This window comes from Rhopalosiphum padi, chromosome 4 (genome assembly GCF_020882245.1).
Source record: "Rhopalosiphum padi isolate XX-2018 chromosome 4, ASM2088224v1, whole genome shotgun sequence".
NCBI classification, from domain to species: domain Eukaryota; kingdom Metazoa; phylum Arthropoda; class Insecta; order Hemiptera; family Aphididae; genus Rhopalosiphum; species Rhopalosiphum padi.
Window position 1 is genome coordinate 47,669,060 of NC_083600.1, and position 21,463 is coordinate 47,690,522.

The following is a 21,463-nucleotide window of genomic DNA, read 5'->3' on the forward strand; positions in this document are numbered from 1 at the left end:
TTGTGTCTTAATTTATTTTCCATTCTCGTTAATTTTCATAATCGTATTATTAAGATTTGTCCATTTGGGTTTCGTAAGTTGTGTGTATATAATATATATTAAAAAAATATAGCTTTAAAGTTAACTGTACGCAAAATGACCCATATCCACCTACCGCATCATCAAGGATATCTGATACTAGAACCGTGGAAAATTAAACAATGTTTGAAATCGTTTTGGATAAAATATTAATTCGGAGCTCATATTCCACATCAAATAGATATAAACGTAAAATCTTGAACAAACGATTGCGTTCACTTCAGGCTTTATTCTTAAATCAAACTCTATATACGCCGAATATGAGTAAACCATTATGTGCAAATCGTTAAAACCCATACGTTTGGGTATACGGTGTATGCGTTTCGGAGTCAAATTAAACAATTCAAAATTCGCACCACTTCCCAATCAATTTTACCTTATTACACCAGTGCTTTGACTTTTGAGTTTTAATACGTATCAAGCAAAACACAGTTTCACGATGATTCAACAATCAAAAACGTTAACTAAATATAGCAATTTCCTCGACAAACTTAATTAACATCTGAATCATATTGTTTTGTTTCTGATATTCTTCGTTAACACTTCTGTATCACCAGAATTGGTAGCGCAGGTTAGCTTAGTATATCATATCATAATATTATATCTTAAAAAAAAAAGCAATGAAGCATTAAATTATTTTATGAGCTAAAATAATAAAAAGTAAAATAGCCCATTAGTTATAAGTTTATAACATTAACATATAAAACATGTGTAAGTACGATACTACGATACAGTGTAAAACATTAAAACATATAAGTAAAATATATTTATTCACGGGGATAATCTATCTAGATTTACGATGTGATAATCACCGTCTAGGCCGATGTAAATTGGTGCGGATAATTGTTATGATCTTTAACATGAGCGAATCCAAATAAATGTATACGTTGTTAGTGTATGCATTTAATGTAAGTTAATTTGTTCGTATACAATTAGTATTATAATACTCAAAAGTTTTAACAAGGTATATCACTAAATACCATAGATGTAAAATAATATGCAATTTTATAAGACATTATTAAAGGTTAATATCACAAGTACATGCCATTAATGAACTCAAAAACTAGGTACTTATTCGCTAGAATTTCAATTTAGACGCATCAACATTTTCGAAATAATTAGCGGCTTAACAATATTCACAGAAACAAATATGACTATCCTTTGAAAAAAAAAAGCTTGGATAGCAACAGTACACTTTTTAAACAGCATAGACAGTATAAGTATGCAAAAATATGATGTTTAAGTATATTTAAGATTTCAAATGTGCGAATCACCCTGTATAAAATAATATTTTACGTAAATACAGTAGTAGTATTCGTAACGTGAAAAATAGTCGCAAAAGCGTTGTAAACTATGTAATAATAAATAATTTCAAATTAATTCACCGTTACCATCATAATGAAAATAATGAAAAAAAAAAATAAAATAAATGTACGACTTGGTTTTCAACGGTTAATTATATAAATTGAATTTACAGTTACGTGACGTGTTTGTAAAAAATAAAAATAAAAACCACGATGTTCTGTGTTGTACTCAAACTGTATTAAATGTTTTTCTTTTTCCTTCACCTTTATAATATGATTAAACATTTCTAAAGTTATATTACGGAGAAGAGAAAAAAAACAGATTTGTTTCCTGCAATCCCACATTTCTTGTCGCGTAGTCATACCTGCAGCTTCTATACGTATACTGTGCAGTATACATATTATTATGCGCTCAACAATATTAAATTCAACAAATTCGAACTGATCCCGTGCAGTCGACTATGTTGCGAAATTCTTTAGTGTTTACATCCATCGCTGTGTAAGCCGTGCAATATCAGTAAAAAATCCAGAGGTTCAATGAATTGATTTCTTCAGGTACGTGATTACGCGCCACTACTATATATATATATATATATATATTATATTATACATGTATATATCGCGTCGTATATAATCGTCTTCAAACGAACCGTTATTTCTCATCAATTTCCAATTAAATCGGAAACTATAATACCGCGAGAACCGTTCTAGATGACACGAACGGATTTCAAACGACGAGTTCTGCAATTCAACCACCTTTGTATTGTGGAGATGATGAGAGTGTTATTCGAAAATAACTTTGCGTAGGTACAAGGAAAAAACCAATTAAATAGAAACCACATCAGTTTATTACAATAAACTCAATTTATTTTGCAGGGTGGGGAACGGTGAAAGCCCGTCATCTGCTTAACTATTGAACAGCACTTCTGTGCTGAGACACTATAATAGCCTAAGAATAAACTATAATTTGTAAAAAATGCTTTTGATAGATAATATTAAAACCATACTTTAGCGAATCGTCAACGTGGTAATAAGTACCGTAGTCCTGTGAGTACCTACTGAGCACACCCTACTTCTGAGCTTACACTGAAAACAGTAGAGATTATAATATCGTCATACACATTTCGAGTGACCTTTACTTTCGTAAACTTGCCGGATTACTTCATCTGAGAACTTTCCAATTAACTCGGGCGATAAAGTCAAAGTTTTACGTTAGCTATAGAAGTTTATCAAGATCCTCTACAAATCTATTCAGGTGAGCCGTAGACCCCAAGAAGAAACTGAGAGAGCAAATGAGATCGCCAATAGATGAGAAACCTTGCAGAATTACAGTGATCTACCGCAGACTTATTGTGACGGAGACTTCACATAATACCGTAAAGTATAGAGCGGTGCACTCAGACTGACTTGGTAAAAGGAAGAACGTCAACGTTGTGGATGCTGGGTGGACCGAGAGAACCCATCATATTATATACAATTCAATGTTTCAATAAATATTATGAATGTTAAGTTTCGCCATACGAAATAAATCAAACCGGACTATATAATATACATATTGCTGACATATATGATTTATGTCCAATGCCTATATTATAGCAGGACACCATGGTTAGCCGGTGTTATTTAAGCTTCATAATTTATTATTTCAAAATTTATCAATATTTTATTGAGTAAAGTGCGCCGTTTCGTGCAAAAAATCATTAAGCAGAATAGTTATTAAAATATATTATACTATTAATCGTTTCAAAACGCTTATCGTAATAAAATTTAATGACCTTTTTCATTGACAACGACATATCGATGTTGCAATAATTATTCAACACGTCAGTGAGTTGTTTTTTTTATAAATTACGTTTTAATTTTTGCCGCTATAGATATACCGTACGTTTTTCCTCTTTACTCGTCAAAAAATTCTTTATCACAAACACACCATCGTATATGTATATATAGGTTATATATTCATATACACACACATATATATATATATATATAATATATATATGTACTTTGCTGGCGTCTATAAAATATATCGCGCGGAGCGGCGGTGGGCGTTAAAATAAATATGCATGTGCACGCGTGTTGTATTATTAAATTTAAACACCACGTCTTCTACCATACTAAAACGAAAAGCGTATATATTTTATGGGATAAAAAAAAAATTATTATAATAATAATAAAATATTTGAACCTGAGTCGATGTGTGTACATCGTTGTATACATGACGGAGTCGCGCACATACGTGTATTCACAGTGCACGTAGCGTTTTTAGGATTAGGTGTGCGACCCTGAAATTATCAGGACTATCCCGTTTTTCAACGCTTTCTGCTGGTAAATTGTTATGTTGTTTTTCGTTCGCACATGTATATGTATATTATGGACAGATGAGATGAGACTTATAATATTATATGAAATACGACCGCCTCCCAGTCGAACTCCGCGCGAACGTATACCCAATAATAATATCATTATAATATTATTGTGATAGGTAATAAGAATATTATAACAATAATATCGTATAATACATTCTGTACGCCTAATAACACGCGAACTCCATTTCTGTGACACACACGCGCGACCGTATAATATGTATATGGTAACGAATAACGATGCTATTGTAAACAATATTATGATATGGTATGATATTGCATTATATTATACTAATAATACGACACCGCGTATTATCATTTGCGAGCTGTATATATATGTAATATAATGTAATATTTCAACGCCACTAATCATACATTGTACCCACAACGCATAATATAACATAATAATATAGAATATCTAACCTTTATGGTATCTTACGGTACCTACACTCCCGTATTCCGTTGTCGTGTGTGGATGTTCAACGTGATGTGCGGCGGTTTTGAGAGTATAATAATTATTGATATTATTATAATCATAATATTTGTTACGTCGCGGTATTTGTTAACTGACCATCTCGTTAGAAATGAGTACTACGAAGTTGTAGGTATCACGTCTCGTTATATATTGTATGTACAAACAATATAATATATTTTTACAGAGTGAGATGACAGGCTCAAGCAAGCGGGCCGACGCGGTGAGAGCTCGTATAGTCGACCGACGATGTTCTACGTCCCAGTCCTAGTATATGATGAAGGTATGATGATGTTCGAGGTACATTCAGGGACGGAGTCCCCCACCGTTAGCGCGTAGCTCAAATAAGCGGCTACTATACTCGGTGGAAAGGAGTTCGGGACGGCGGTACTCAAGCAAGTGGCCGTGAGGGGGAGGGAGAATGAGGTCGGCGGCGATTATCGTGCGGTGTGCTGCACGGTGTTTGGTCCAGCTAATCTTCTGATACTGTGGGCGGCTTGATTTCGTCGCGTCCGTCGATTCCGGTGTTCCTGGGCGTCGAGGTGGTGGACTACCGTACCCAGTGTGTGCTGTAGAGTACCAGCGATGATTAGTGATGGGCATAATCGAGTAACTCGATTGTTGAAAATAATCGAGATATCTCGATTATTAAAATACTAATCGATTATGTAACCGAGTGATTTTTATTCGAATTATAGTAACTCGGAACTCGATTACTCGGGTTCACATCACTCGAGGTACCTTATTTGAAACATTACTTTTAGAATCCTGTCCAAAACTCCGAACAACATATAGAATTAAATGAATAATAGTGTTATAAGTAATTGACTTTTTAAAATGTATTAATGACTATTATTATTTATATGTATAAAATAATTTCAATATTTCCGATTATGTATAATAATTTGTTAAGTTAAAGTTAGTATAAAAAATGAAATGAAATGTATATGTTACGCCGAATTTATGAAATTGCCGATTTCATGAAATCAGCAACGTTGTCACCGAATACGTGAAATCGGCAACTTAAAAAGCATAATACTGCCGATTTCGTGAAATCGGCAAGACCCTTCTTAAAAAATTATAAAACATAATTTAATTTAAATAAATGTATAAAACGCCAGAAATATAATAAAATCAAATTGTAATAATAATTATTATATGTATATAAAAAATAGTTTAAAAGTTAAAAAAAAGTTAAAAAAGTTAAGTTAACAAATCTTGTTAAGTTATTGAATGTTAAATGTAATATTATTAGTTTATATTCATAAAAAATAATATTCTTTATTGATTAAAAAATTCCAAATAAATAGAAAATACTAATTTCCATAAATAATATCCTATTTTAACCAAAAAATATTGATACCAATTACCACCTAACAAACGTTGCTATAATTGGCTGCTAAATGATGGTTCAAGAAAAATTTGAAAATATGATTTCAATGATATTGGTGGGGCTGGGGAAATGTGTCTCCAGCCCCACCCTAAGTTTTTTATTTTTTCCATGATTTAGGACATGTACGTGCAATAAAAAGACCTCAATGACCAAGATAAAATGCTTGTACGTATCATAGGTAATAAAGATTACGGCGTGGTAATGCCGATCAGCACGCGTGCAATTATTGTTTATTTATAATCCACTATTTGTAATTATGTCATAATAATATGTTACCGAATTCATGCAATCGGCAGAAAAAAGTCTGCCTAATTTACGAAATCGGCAATCAAAATTTGCCGATTACGTGAATTTGGTAGCCAAATTGCCTATTTCACGTATTCGGTGACAACGTTGCTGATTTCACGAAATCGGCAATTTCATGAATTCGGCGTAACATATATATTCATTGAAATTGAATAAAAATTATTTCAAATTATGTCCATGAAACGAGACGTAAATATATTTATATTTATTTCTATCACTAGATAGATAGTATTCAATATTTCGATTATTTTAATCGAATGATATCTCGATTACTAACCTTTCGATTATGCCCATCACTAGTGATGATACGGATTTAAGTCATGTACTCGTAGTCGTTGGTGATCGCCGAGTCGCAGATCGTACTGATGGCTATTGGCTGACCTCGGCTGCAGTTATCTCGCTGTATCGACGTTATGCAGTCGGCGTCGTAATGTTCGTCGATGTAAACTGAGTCTTCGTGCTCGTTTAGGTTATGCGGCAGCGGGCAGCGTCGGCGATGCTTGGTGTTGGTCTTCTAATCTACGGTCACTATTGGTTGAAGTTCTTGAAAACTGGTACTTGTTGACGGTTGAAGATGAAATGAAAGACTGACTGGGTCTTAGAAATGTGCCGGTATATACACCCATTGGGGGCTTTGTTTTTGTTGCTGCTGATTGGTTGGGAGTTTTCAGTATGACGAGTCATCATCACATCGATACCTGATGGTTGTTATTATTTCCTTATATATATATTAAACCTTATCGCTTCCTCTCATAATAATAATAATTATATATTTATATCTATATATTTGTTTGTTTATTTATTATTGTTATTATTATTATTATTAATAATTATTTATTTGTTTACATTTGTATTTTTCCATTCGAAATATATATTATTCATTGAACAAATAATTTATTGTTACAATTTTTTCTACCTTATCTCTATAATAAAAAGAATAAAATTTTCCACTCCAGTGGTTGAATTCGAAATGTAGGATATTTAATTTTCAGAAATTAGCAACAACAATAACTACAATATGTAATTATATTATATTATTTGTATAGCCAAAAAAATAGTTATATGTTTTTAAATTAAATTATAAAAAAATAATTTCATCCGGAGTAAGTTCGGGCAGCTAGTTTTTCATAAGATAACAATTTTTAAATAACTATTTACATAAAATATTAATTTTGGCGCAAATGATATGTCATTTTTGCACTTTTGGCGTTAATGTCACCTACTCACATGTTAGGTATAACAGGTAACAATATTAGATTGGCCCTTATGTACTAAACATTTTGAGGCAAATGATAGGCCATTTTTGTACCTTTGGCGCTAATGTCATATAGCCGGTTAGGCGCTCCACTTATATATACATATTAATTGTTCGACGATATATTATATTAAGTTATCGAAGGGTCATGTTAAAAAAAAAAAACACTAACCGAAAAACGACGACGTGGTGACCGGACGCCCGTCGATTCGAGACGACTGTACAACAGCACGCCTATATAATATACGCACGCAAAAACACAGAGGTACCCTACGTCGTCGTCAGCAATACAGAAATTTTATATTAGATTTCGGTGGCAACCGTGTCTATATTATATACGAATTCCAGTTAAATTAAAAGTCGGTATAATACAATTATAGTGTACGAGCGTCGTTCATTTTGTCGGCAGAAAATTGTAAGTAATTTAATAACGTCGTCGAAAGGAACGTATTCACGTAATAGGTACGACATAATATTATTTTCGTACGTTAAATTCGTTTGGAAAATATTTGTTCAAAAATTATTTTCGAGCGGGCGCGTGTATATATGCGTTCACGGTGTACGGGGATTGGTTGCGTGTTATTAAATACATCGTAACCGTATATATATATATCGTCCCTGTTCCGAGTAGAAACATAACATCACGCGAACCGTTTATTAACGGGATTAGAAAAATTGCCAGAACTATCGCAATATCGAGCATATTGATGTTCATCCGGAACCATATTGCCCCGTATAAAAATAATAAACGCTTTGAAATTATTATCATTTCGTTATATGAGATTTATCGTAATAGCGATATTGCTTACAAACAAAATCGTTGAAATGATTATTAGTTTTTTTTTCGTGAAATTTATTTGATATAACTACGGTATCCGAGCTCTAGAGTAAAAACCGATTGCGGGTTTTCGCCGATGTCGTCCATCAGAATATGTCCGAGTTCTCATTTATATTACATATTATTTTTCTATGACATAGTCATAACCGTGAATGCGGTGGTGGCTTTTTTTCGTGTCTATTTATACACTGATTCGGAGAACGAACGAGATGAGATCCGTGTCACTCTACAGTAAAAACTCTTTTTTCGAGATCCAACCGTGAACCAAAATCGCTCAGCGAACCGTTACAGTGTAAACAGGCGATAGGTTTAATATTATGAATGTTTAATGTTCAAACTTAATATAGTCGAACTGTGCATGATGGTAAACATTTTCTCAGATGAGTTTTTTTAATTACTGTGATAAGTATTGTCACGATGAGGCTTCGGTGGAACGGTTGGTAAACGGTTTTATAATCAGATAATAACTATTTAAAGGTTATAGTCTATTACACAGGTATATAATATTGCTAATTGAATGACACCAAATGATCAACTCATTAGTTTACCGCTGTAATGTATATGCAAAATCAATATAGGAATATAAACGCTTCTTAGTCCGTAAACATTACTCAAGTATTAGATATCAGAAATGACAACATTAAAACGAAAACTGTAGGATATAATATACTTATAATAATCAATTAAGTATTATCACTAATTTAACAGCTATTTAAAATAAACTGTTTTATCATGGAAATATATGAAAAATATTATATAGGTTAAATCACCGATTGAATTTTATTGTATTGTATTGTTATAACGTTGTATCAAATCGATTGATTGCAGCACGAAAATCTAAAATTAATTTATAAATAATCGCAATGATATTAAACGAATTTACGGATAATAATTATGGTTGGATGACATTAGCCTTTATACATTTTGAATGAAAGAAAGCGCACAATTTTAGCTGTATCATGGTTTTAATGAAAGCTCACCCGAGGATAAATTACTTTTGTTCTTTTTGACGTTGAACAGTTTATAATAACAACTATATATTCCATATTTATATAATGGTGGTTTGTCTAATGCACATCGTGTTCATGTTCTTATAATACTGCTTTACTTATCTCAATACTACCTATATTTTATTTTAGTAATTACTTAAAGGTAAGAATAGCTCTCAAAACCCTCTTGATTCATGAGTAACAAGAAATTCTACCGGAACAATGTACAATTCTTGAAATTTAATACAAAACTCAACTCAACAGAAGGATTTCGATACCTTTTTCTTACATGACATTTCTCAATTTTAAAATTTAGTTAGTTGCAAACGTATTGTAATAACATTCATTATTCATTACGTATGTTAGAAAGAGATTAAATTAATAATAATCATAAAAGTTTTGAATTTGAAAAATGTCAATTAAATTACAAATATATTTTTTATACAATATGTCATGTTGTAGAGGATTAGTTTTGATTACCTAGTGGCTATCATACTTCATACACATTGCACATATGTATAATGGAATTTTTATCAACGATTTTACCCGTAGTTTAGGAATAGCAATTTTAATATCATAAGTTACAACTTTATCAATAAATTGCGTATCTACTCTCTATTAGGTATTCGTTATGCTTTTTATATAATATAAAATATGTATTGATCTTAATTATTTGCATATGTTCCCTTTATTAGGTTAGTTCAACTATCCACATATTATTAATAATAAATAATAATCAATATTATAAAACTATAATAATATTTTATGAAAATAGCACTATAATTTAAAATAATCATTAAAAAATATATTAAGAAAGAAATTATGAGTTTGTGACTATGAGGTTAGGTTAATATGTGGGTAGCTATGATGTACAATTTAATTCAAATAGATTTATAAATCAACTTGGCTAGTTACTCATTCTAATAAGTACTTATACTTACAATGTTGATAATTTATCATTATATCATACAATAAACATAATTTAAAAAATATTTTCTTGTTATAAATATAACCTAGAAATTAAAATACATTCACATAAATGAAATATTAAAAAAAATAAATAAAATATATTTCATGACGTTTTAAAATTCTATTTATAAATAAAGAAGTGTAATTATTTCGTTAAGCTACATAACAATAAAATATTGCCTAAAAATCGATTGATGAATGTTTTGAGAATTAAATTCAATTAAATCTGACCTTAATCCGAGAATGTTAATAATTGACTTTTCAAAGGCAGCAATAGGAAAGCTTCTATGAATGTTCATCCAAGTATTCGTATTTAAGGTTTCGTTTGGCAAAATTGTTTTGGCATCATATTCAGAATTTATGTAGAGTTATCTTTAATATTATTTTAGCATTAGCTTGAATTGCTAAAAGTATCATGATTTGGATTGTTTTTAGTAGGTAACTCATATACTTTACAACGAATAAAGTGAATAAAAAAGATACCTTTTTAACAGATCCTGTTAACAATTTAATTAATTTTAGAAAACGACGAGAAAAAATGAAATTAAAAACTAGTAAACTAAACTTATACGAAATTAAATTAATACTTTATTTGGTTTTATTATAGTTAAAGATTATTAAAATCTGTTAAAGTGAGTATCTCAACAGAATAATACTTTCATTTAAGAACTAAGAATTAAAAAACGAGTTGCTCTGCTATGGTGTAGTAATCATGGAATAATTGCAAAGGATTTCAATCAAATTTTTTAATATACAATAGGACGTACAAATACAATATCATTATAAAAACATTATTACGCGTTGTGTAGGTATTATATTATATAATACGGTTGTATAGAATTTACTATTTATAATTTTGGTATAAATGTAACACGAATACTTGATAATGATAATTAGCATTTTATATATGAAGTTAATAGAAAAGACATTTGAAATTTATATGGCAATAGAATATGCAAATTGTACAATTTTTTTTCGCTAACAATGTCCTGCGGTTATTATATTTAACGATTGACCGTAGTTATACCATCGGAAAAAGATCACGACCATCTACAGCCAATTTGAAAACACCAATATTATAGTTTTATTATTATTATTACTATACGGAAAGGATACCAATGTAACGCAGACCACTTTAGTTGTGTATTATTTTTTTTTTTTTTTGTTCGTTTTGAAGCATAGTAATTAGGTGGATTGCAATTACATTTTAAGTAATTCTATGATGCACGTCGATAATACTATTATGTAGGTATGCCGTTCAATCTCTTGAAATTTAATAAATAAACATTTTTTTCTTCTTTTAATTAGATTTATTTGCTAAATTGTACGGTATGTGATAAGTGCTCTGGACCTAGGTATGGGATTTTTTTTCGTTTTGTCATAATCACAAGAGTTGGCCGAATAAAAAATGCGTAATGCATCAGTTTGACGGTGCTGTGTATATACGCGTATATATAAATATATTTGCTAGCAATCTTCTCACGTACCACTGCCGTCGTTTGGAACCCGGACAGGCGTAAAACAAAAAAAAAACTATATGTATATATATTTATAATCTGAAAAGGGTATATTATACACGATCCGTAAGCCCAACGTGGTTATAAGGGGCACGGGCGTGTACCGTTAACAACACTGACCCGTTCGTAGTTTCGTATTCGCGGAAATCGTGCATAATAATATTGTGACTTTTAACCGAACGCGTACGGTCGTTAAAATAACTCCAGTCCGTAGCAAAACGAGACAGACGGGTGAAAATATAATTATATTATTTTAACTTGTATTATTAGACACCGTATCATGCACATAAAAAGATACCATGGCGTATGGTATTATATTAAATTCATTTTTATTAATGGTTAAATGGGATTTTTCATAATTTTTACTACATTTTTCGATTTTTCGTTTAATTTCTTTGGATAAACATGTATATTAAATTTTAATGGCCCCCAAAAGCTTCATAATTTTTTTAATTGACTCTCTTAAGGTAAAATTGGCAAAAACCTGACGCATATAATATAAATATTACTATGTATTTATGCAACGAGTGATATATTTTTATATTCGTAAGTAAAAAAAAAATGTTATTTTTAAAACACTAAAATTACGTATCGACTTACAAAAAATAATTGACTTTGCGGACGGAACACTAATAACAATAAAATAAATTGTTGCTGTGACAACATTTAAGTGTTTCAGTGTCGTATTTAAAACGCATAGGCGACAGATTAAAATGAAAACGTACGTATAAGCTGGAGTGTAATAATAAATTTGTAGTAAAACGAGTAGGTGCTGGGAAAACGATGTCTGTGTAGTGTGTACTCTCAGACAAAGTTCAATTATTACGATTGCTGCATTTAGTTTTTAATATGATACAAATTATGCGCCGGTTGATTGTAGTTTTGATTTTATTTGAAACATTTAACCGTTTGAAATCAAACAACGTAATATTAATTTCGTGGTTTAATAAAAATAGTATATTTTTACGATATTCATCATTGACCGTAGTGAAATTTCGATATTAATCATAGAATTTATTGATGAGATAGGCTTCGTATTAAAATCATATAGGTAAATACATAATATTCTATAATATTAAATTTTTCATTGAGCTTTTATATTTTGCTCTTTTTGGTGCTGACCACTCAAGCTGTATGTGCGTTTGATTGGCACTGTTTGTAATTGAAATATCATGTACCTACGTTTCTAGAAAAATGTTATGACCTAAAAACACGGAAATCGCTATTGTAATAATAAAGGAAGGGTTGAATAAAAAGCGTTCGCGTTCAAAAAAAATATTTATCAGTTTCAAAAATAATCAGCCATTCCCGCAATATAAGCTGTAAGCCGTAGTTAAACTATTTTTTCGTCGAATTTAGAATGACTTCGCATACGTACTACGCGCGCCACAAATTCAAGAATATCCTTAACGAGGCTATACATATCTTAGAATAATACACTCATCGTGGGTTCAAATTTCATTCAATTTATATCTGACCGAGGACATAATAATATTATAATGGCTCAACGATAATAATATTGCACATGACTCGTCGATTACTATACATGTGAGTATAAGACTGTTATGCCGGTCATTATATAATCCGTACAGAACTGTATAAAATCTATTATACATAAAATCGTTGTCGGCCGAGGACGACGTACTAATATTAAAAATAACAACAAGACAAAATTCAGTATTGATATCCGACTGTATTTTAAACGAATTCAAAAACGTGAAAATATGTAATTCAAAAGAGGACTCTACATAACACTCCGCACGTTCTGCTGACGTATAATAATTACTAAGACTTAATACCATATCGGTCTACAAAAATGTTTATAATATAGTGCACACGATTTCTGAAACGTTCGACAGCGACGACGGATCATTCTCGAATCTCGACGAAACATATTTTAATGAAAAATAAGTGAGTATAAGAAGGGTTTCGATTTATTGTAGTCACCACTGGTTATTACAGTCATTGCCGTACGAATATACTATAATATACACGTCTATAATAATAACACAACAGTATAATAATATGCACAAAGTACGGGCGAACATAAAGCGCCTATCTTCTCTGGGTTTGACATTGATGTCGGCTGTTGGCGTGTATAGTCGAAAGAGAGGGGCGAAGGCTTTCACGTGCATGTTTACTTTGCTTATTGTTGACATTTCGTGAATGCTGCAGGACCGCGGGTTACGCCGGCACGGGACGGGTAAGACAACGAGACCATATTATAGAAAGTACACGCGTGTGCGTGTACGGTGTACGCCCGGCGCCTCGCAATTATACCGACGAAATATTTGACCTAGCTCCGGTGTGGTGTTTATGGCGTGACATCCCGCAACTGATGCGACGTTCAAATAACTGTTCTGTCATAATAATAGTATGTTCCAAGTGTTTTGTGAACTTACTGGCGAAACGAACAGTAGCTGCGTCGGTTGGACACATTTATACGCGTTGTACGTCGATTGTATATTTTGCAAGTTGCCAATACCAGTGTATTTATAACCATCAGTAATAATAATTTATAAAATACAATGAAATGCATGTTTCTTATACATCATATATACCTACAGCCAATGTGTTTAAGTGGCTAATAGTTAAAAGAACTTAGTCTTAAAAGAACCAAACGACATCTCCAAATGCGTGCAGTTCCTATCAGAAACTCATCTCATCGACCAATCTTCAGATCGTCTCAACACAAAAATAACTACCAATTTTATTCAGTATTATTCAATATAATATTTGTATTTTTATCATTTTTTTATATGCTGTAAAAATGTAAATTTATCTCTATAACTATGTAATTTATTTATTTTATTACAATAGCAATGGAAATAAATGATTTAAATATATAAACTATAGTTTATTTATATAAATATTTTGAATGTTTAATTATTATTCCCTATTCCCTATTAAAATAAGTTTTTAAGTTGTGCGATATGTGGTAAAAAAGTATTAAATATTTTATATCAAATGAATACGGAATATGTTTGAAGAAACATGATAGGATAACCTATATATAAATCAGGTAAACACCAAGAAATAGTTGCTACACTTTAAAACTCTGTTTTAATATTATGAAGCTACATATATTTTGAACCGACTCACAAAGTGTAATAGAGAAATGTGTTATTTGTTTTTTGAATACGACTATGAAACAATCAAGGCAAATACGAATACTATGCTGTAAAACAGTTTAAATTAAATGTTAAGTAAAAAATGTTAGATTTGAAGTGGGTTTTTTCTTTTTTTTCTTGTAGAATTCATATTTATATATATAATATATTACGCATTATATTATATAACTATAAATTAGCGACTACCTTGACAAAATACAAATAATTTGGGTCTTTATATAATTATTAATATTTTAATAAATCTATTCTGGAATAGTTAAATAAAAAAACAATACATTTGAATGAAAAAATAATAATAATAAAGAATGAATAGTGTAGAAAAAAAGTGCAACCCATCAAGGATAGAATAATATATATGAAAACTACTGTATAGAGATTTCAAAGAGAAAAATAACCTCTAGACCTTATAATGTAATATAAGTATTTGTGTGCGTGTGTTATGTTTTAAGTTTGGGTTTCCAAAGAGTTTTCAAAGAAATTATTCGATTGTGTTTAAAGTTATCGAAACTGAAACGATACTTGTTTCGTCCGGTATATCTGGTGTTGCGCATCAATATTTCTATTTTATTTTTCGTTCTTTCTGAAGGAAACGGGAAGGAAAAAGTCTCCCATGACGTTTTATAGTTTATCAAAGGGTACTTTCTTCGCCAGCACGTATCGAGAAGTTTAAAAACTTTCCGTGGTGGTAATAAACAACGGCAAGTTGATAGAATAAACATAAATAACGGAATTTACGACCACCGAGGGGTGTGGAGGAGTAAACCGAAAGTTCGAACAAGTTTCGGGAGGAGGGGAAATAAACCCCGTAAAAAAATAAATAATGCCAACGGACAAATTACTGGCAGAAAAAAAACTAGAAAGCTCCTGTATATTATATAGTTCTTAACACCTCTATCGCGATACAGAGAGGGCGAACGAGATATAATATATATAATATATTACTATACGTGCAAGTATATCGATTTTCGTCGTTTTCTAAAATATAAGGGACCTTTCCGGAAACGCTACTTTACTTGTTAGTTTATGTCAAGCGAGTAAAGTAAACCAAGGTACGCCGCCGTCCATAATTGTATCAATGTTGGCCGATGTCTGGTGCACGTCGACTTTCGCGACGTAGTGGATGCATTATTATTATTACCACCAGCGAAGTTTCGTTTCGATTCCACGAAAACCACTATTTTTGTAATGCGTGCGTTGTATTTTACTGTGTACACGTGATGGGACATTGTGTTGTACCTGTTAAAGAGAATACGTGAAGCTCGCGCTGTATAGAATTTTATGGCATGTCAATATTTTTTTAGTTGACAGTGTTTGTGTGTGTAATATATTTTCTAACGAAAATTGCATTATACCTGTTGTAAGTACATTATCTTAAACAGAATTTTAATAAATTAAAGAAATTAATAATGTAGTACAATATTGTATTAAGATCAAACGTTGTGCGGTTAATCATTGTACATAATCTGGACATAATATAGCCAGAATATAATAGAGCTATGTATATCCTCTACTCTATGTAACTGGTTTAATCACAATAACATTATTCATCACCGAACAAAACACCCGTCCGCCGCCGCCGCCGTCGCTTTGGGACGATATTGTTTGGTACTTTAGTGCCTATTATTATATAGTAGTATTGCATATGTCGCTACGACAAATCACTCGTCACTGCACACAATTCTATCTGATTACCAACGGACCATACCGTTCTACGTCAGTCGGTATGATGCGTACTATAATATATGATTTATTACTAAAACAAGGTCATACGTTCAATTTGTAATATATACGGGGTGGGGCGAAAAAGACAGTTAAGTTTTGAAAGGCTACGAAACTTTCAGAAATTATATTTATTTAATTTTCTTCTGTACATTATGCCGTTTTATTTATCAAGTTTTTAAAATTACATCAGATAGATGACGGCCCCCAGCAGGTTAGGTGATGAAGGTGATTTTTGACCTAATTCGACTGGTATAATAGTGGTATAGCACCAATTTCCTCCCTAATTTGCTCTTTGTGGTCTTCCAAGGTATTAGGCCGATGTTTAAAAATCTTTTCCTTCAGGTAGACCCACAAGAAAAATCACAAACGCTCAAAATCCGGTGAGCGAATCTGGGGAGCGCGCGGGCCACCACACATCACCCCTCAGAGACGACCATTTTCAAAAAATGTACGGACAGCGAAGTCCTGTTGTTCACTAGACCAAACCATGGAATGGCATGGTCTGCCCGACGAAATGAGATCATCATAATCGCACTATACCCACCACACGGGAAGTACTAACCTTTCAAAACTGCACCGTTCGATTTGCCCCACCCTGTATATATATATATATCTAGACGCGTATTTCATAGCCAAAGGTCGGGTTTAACGGGACGTTTGAGTGTGTATATTGCGATATTATAATTATTCTTGTGCCTGTAATGTGTATGGGCGACCACACAATTTCAACCGCTTGATACTCATCGTCTATACAGTATACACTGCAGCGCACCATTTCAGTCGCTGCATTTGTGCACTCCAACGATAATAATTGTCGTATTTGTGTACACAACAGTTAACTAATATATATATATATATATTATTATAAGGTCACACGTAACGAAAACAATTTTATATCGATCACACATGTACACGCGCTTTGATAAAAAAATATATAATATATATGTATATAATTTACAGATGACGAGTAGTAGCGTAATTAACGAATCTTTTACACGCGGTGCAGCTAATAAACGAGAACAAAGGACTGCGAATTAAACTCTATAAAAAAAATAATGACTTTAGGATTGCTCCTCAATAAAATACAGTTTATTCGTTATTATTATATTTTACAAACAAAATCGGTTTTATTTAAACACATATTAACTTGAATTTCAATATAATATTTATAATTAAATGTGTAAGGTGTCGTATCTAAAAACCTATACATCATATTTTTTCTATAACAATAGTGACATGCATTATAATATAAACAGAGTTAGCACTTCCGGAATTCCCGGGAAAAATCCAAAGAAATAATATTCTCGTTCACAGGAATTCCGAAAAATACCTATTACCAACCACATTATTTGAAATGCCGACAAAGTATTTAATATGACATAAAATCTACATATTCGTGATGAATTTGATTTTAAAATATTATTTTAGTTATAATATATTGTAACGCACAATCCGCTTCGGAGACATAGTTGTTTAAGATGAATTATGTTTGTTTTTAAATTAAGTTTAAGTCATTTGTTTCTAACTTTTTTTTTGTCTCGAACGTAATTCGGTTAAATACGCTTCTTATTTTATCAAGAATTAGCATACGAATGTAACGTTTTATCTTCACGTTACCGTGATTGCCTCAATTCCATTGTTGTTTTTATGAATAAATTATCATAACTATTATTATAGTCGTTATGTTATCGCGAAAATTAAATTATTATAATAGAGTTTTTTTATACCAATTAACACAACTAATCGTCTATAATAATATATTGTCCCGTTTGTACATCGATATATTATTAGAACACAGATATAATGATTTACAATCGAACCACGTGTCGAAGTTTACTCTACGAAAATACCAAATTTGACTTTAGTGAGGTCGGTTGCAACACACCTACGCAGCACAAACTGCATAGTACGTATCTATACAGCGTGGCGGTCTGTCATCTGTTGAAACTATTTAACAATTATTTACTGTCAAACAATTTGTAAAAATTCAAAGTATGTGAATTACAGTAAGTTGTTCGGAAACTTCGGTGAATATTTCAACTTTCAGGCGAATATCCTACGAGTATTGGCCTAACGTGCGATACCTTACCTCGCCGCTGTACACCTGTAACAACAGCAGCGGAATGGCCTCGATTGAATAACTATAATACTTCCACCAAGTGACGACAAATTGTTTTCCGATTGTCACAGAATCGGTTCCTATATTGTCAATATAGACACACATTTTCGAATTATTTCACAATATGTTTTACGTGCATTATGATTTATTAATTAAATCAACACAATTACTTAGTACTTATTAAAATTTCAGTTAATATATTTAGTATTGTTTCTAACTATAAATGAGTATAAATTTTATCAGTAAGATTCCTGAAATATCATCATCAATTTTTCATCATAAATTAATAATAAAAAAAAATAGTTATAACATCTATACATACGGTTCAGAATATCAATAGAGAAATACTGACTAGTGACTATAATATTTTATTAAATCTCTTGATATTGAAGCTAGTTGTTGTCACTGATGAAATATCCACACATCACGCATTGATCGATTTCTTCGAATTTTTTTATATCACAAGCGTTAGTAATGAATGTACTTGTTTTACATTTGTGATTTTGTTTTGTGCGTGTCTGATGTACACTTTTTCTGGTAAAAAAATTATCTAATTATAAAATTCAATGAAAGCTTTTTGTCGCAAATTGGTTCTAATTGGTACTTTTAGAAGGTAAAAATTGAAAATTCCCATACTTTTAAAATAATCAGAACAATTTGATAAAAAATAAAATAAAATATGAACATTTGTTAGCATTTCAACAATATGATTAAAATAATTTTTTTCTGGACGGTCATCCTTTAGAATAGATTTTTATCGCGTACAATAGTTTACTATGATTTAATTAAAATTTAACAAATCAATTACGTTATCACTAAATTATGATTCCCCCGACTTCTACTGTACAGCTAAGCGATTATCTATCAACTTTTTTTTTTTTTAACATAAAACATAATATTATTATAATGATAATTTAAATAGTATTCAACTGTGATTTTAAAATTTTAATCAAAAATTAATAAAAATACAATAAAACCAAATCCAAACTCCAAAGGGTCACCTTCAACCCACGACCAAAAATACATCACTTATACGTTACTGTTAAAAAATACGTCAGACGGTTGTGCTAAGTATATTGTATTGTAGCGCACGCGTGACTGTGCATTCACTGGTATTTAATATTCGCAATAAATTAAGGTATGTTGAATAACTAACGTTTCTACCACAGGTACGTTACCTGTCGGTAAGCGTACATGATCATAATATTGTTACACGGACTACGGCAAGACGGAATTCGTCTAGACACGCACTGAGGTCGCATCGCATCCCGTTCGCCACGATATGTACATCAAATAGTAACATTATTGCTACCGTACTCGGACGTAAAGGTTTATCACGAACATAACTATTAATTATAATCATTAGTATACCGAGTTACGTTAAGTACGATGACTAATAATTGTAATATCGTATTTGGTATGGCGGTCGCCATACTGTTTATGCGTGTCATAATGCCATTATAATATTATTATGAATACCATCATATTATAGTATAAGTGTGAGAATAAGTGTGAAACACAAGAAGACCGATAACTATGAAAACTATGTACTAATTATTTTACAAGCGACTCGATGACAGAAAATTTGCACCTCGCATGTACACGGGCTTGCGGGTATTATAATTTTCCACTCGTTTCGCACACTTCGTTACAACTGCGGTGCGTTATGGTGGTGATATGTATTAAAAAAAAAAAAAATCAATAGATTTTACATAAGAATCGACTTATTAGTAGATATCTACAGAATTTCGAGATGTAATTTTATCGACTAGTATTGGGAATTTACCTACTTTACTTGTAAGAAAAATATTAAACAATAAAGTATTTTGAAAGCGTGATTTATGGCTCTTATATCGAATTCTATAATTATTATCAAGCACCTATTGGAAATATACAATTTTAAAATTTCAATAATTAACCCAAAAATTTTATATTTTTCATCATAAAATAATCAATTGAACACAATTTATATTTTTAAATAAAAATAAAATAACCAAAATGTTTTTGCTAAAATCTTTGGAACATACACTTAACAGTTTTATTTGGTAATACCTATATTTTTGTCGATATCTCTAGAGATTTCTATTCTCTATAATACGTACAGATTAGAAACAATTTATAATAAATAAATCTCAGATGTAATTAAATTGCAACAGACCATTAGTTGACTAAAAAAAATAGATACAACCTTTTTAATTATAAATCCATGTGTTGGTTTTATAATTACAGTGTTATCAGGACATCAATAAGTATAATATAGGTGCACACATTGATTACTTTTATATCAAAATATACACCTTTATGTAATAATATATTATTTATAAATATTTAATATATTATATATACTATATACAGTATTTATGATTTTTGCTGGCAGTGCGTGCATTTTTTATCGCGTTTCCCAAAAGATTGTCCTTACCGGGACAACAATATTATGTCAAAGGTTAATCAATATACACAAGAACAAAAGTCAATTAATACATGGGTTAGCTATGAAGCACGTTAAATATCATTTCGGACATCAATATAAGTTGCACCAAACATGCCAAAAGTATACTTAGTCCCAAAAAAACTGCGTGAAATATGATCGTAAATTCGTAAATTAACTAAAAAGTAATATGTAAGTTCTAGTGTTATTTGTTTTCAATAATTTGTAAAAGTTTTTGACTTACCTTCTAATTGTTTTTATGCCAAAACTTTGGAATATAACGGAATCTTGCTCACGCAGTAATACATGCTTAGTGTATCTGAAAAAAAATATTATTAATTATGTACAGTTAAATTTATAAAATTATTGTAAAAAATTATTGATAGTATTTCTTATTTAATTTATAAGCTCGTACAAAAATAAATTAATTGAAATTGACTTATTATTTCACAATCGTACTCTTAAAGTATGAAATTCAATTATGTATTCAATTTTTTAAAAACAATATAACCTCGTATAGTTTACACAGTTGTAAAACACAATATGTACATAGTTAGATATGTAAACGAATAGTAC

At 31.0% G+C, this 21,463-nt stretch overlaps 1 protein-coding gene and 1 long non-coding RNA gene across 7 annotated transcripts in view; both read right to left on the reverse strand.

Moving 5' to 3' along the window:
• LOC132928851 (leucine-rich repeat-containing protein 24-like) overlaps window positions 1-21,463 on the reverse strand; it is a 290,763-nt gene that overhangs the window by 111,209 nt on the left and 158,091 nt on the right. For 5 of the 6 annotated variants that reach the window (XM_060993764.1, XM_060993766.1, XM_060993763.1 and 2 more), the window contains one exon: window positions 21,132-21,206. The gene's annotated coding sequence lies outside the window, so the exon portion shown is untranslated. Of the gene's footprint in view, window positions 1-21,131; window positions 21,207-21,302; window positions 21,366-21,463 lie in introns of those variants that run through there. The other variant, XM_060993768.1, reaches the window with a different exon arrangement.
• On the reverse strand, window positions 4,348-6,822 carry LOC132930976 (uncharacterized). The gene is made up of 2 exons (XR_009662310.1): window positions 6,197-6,822; window positions 4,348-4,789 (listed from the first exon to the last, which is right to left on the reverse strand). It is a non-coding gene; the product is annotated as an uncharacterized LOC132930976 (long non-coding RNA).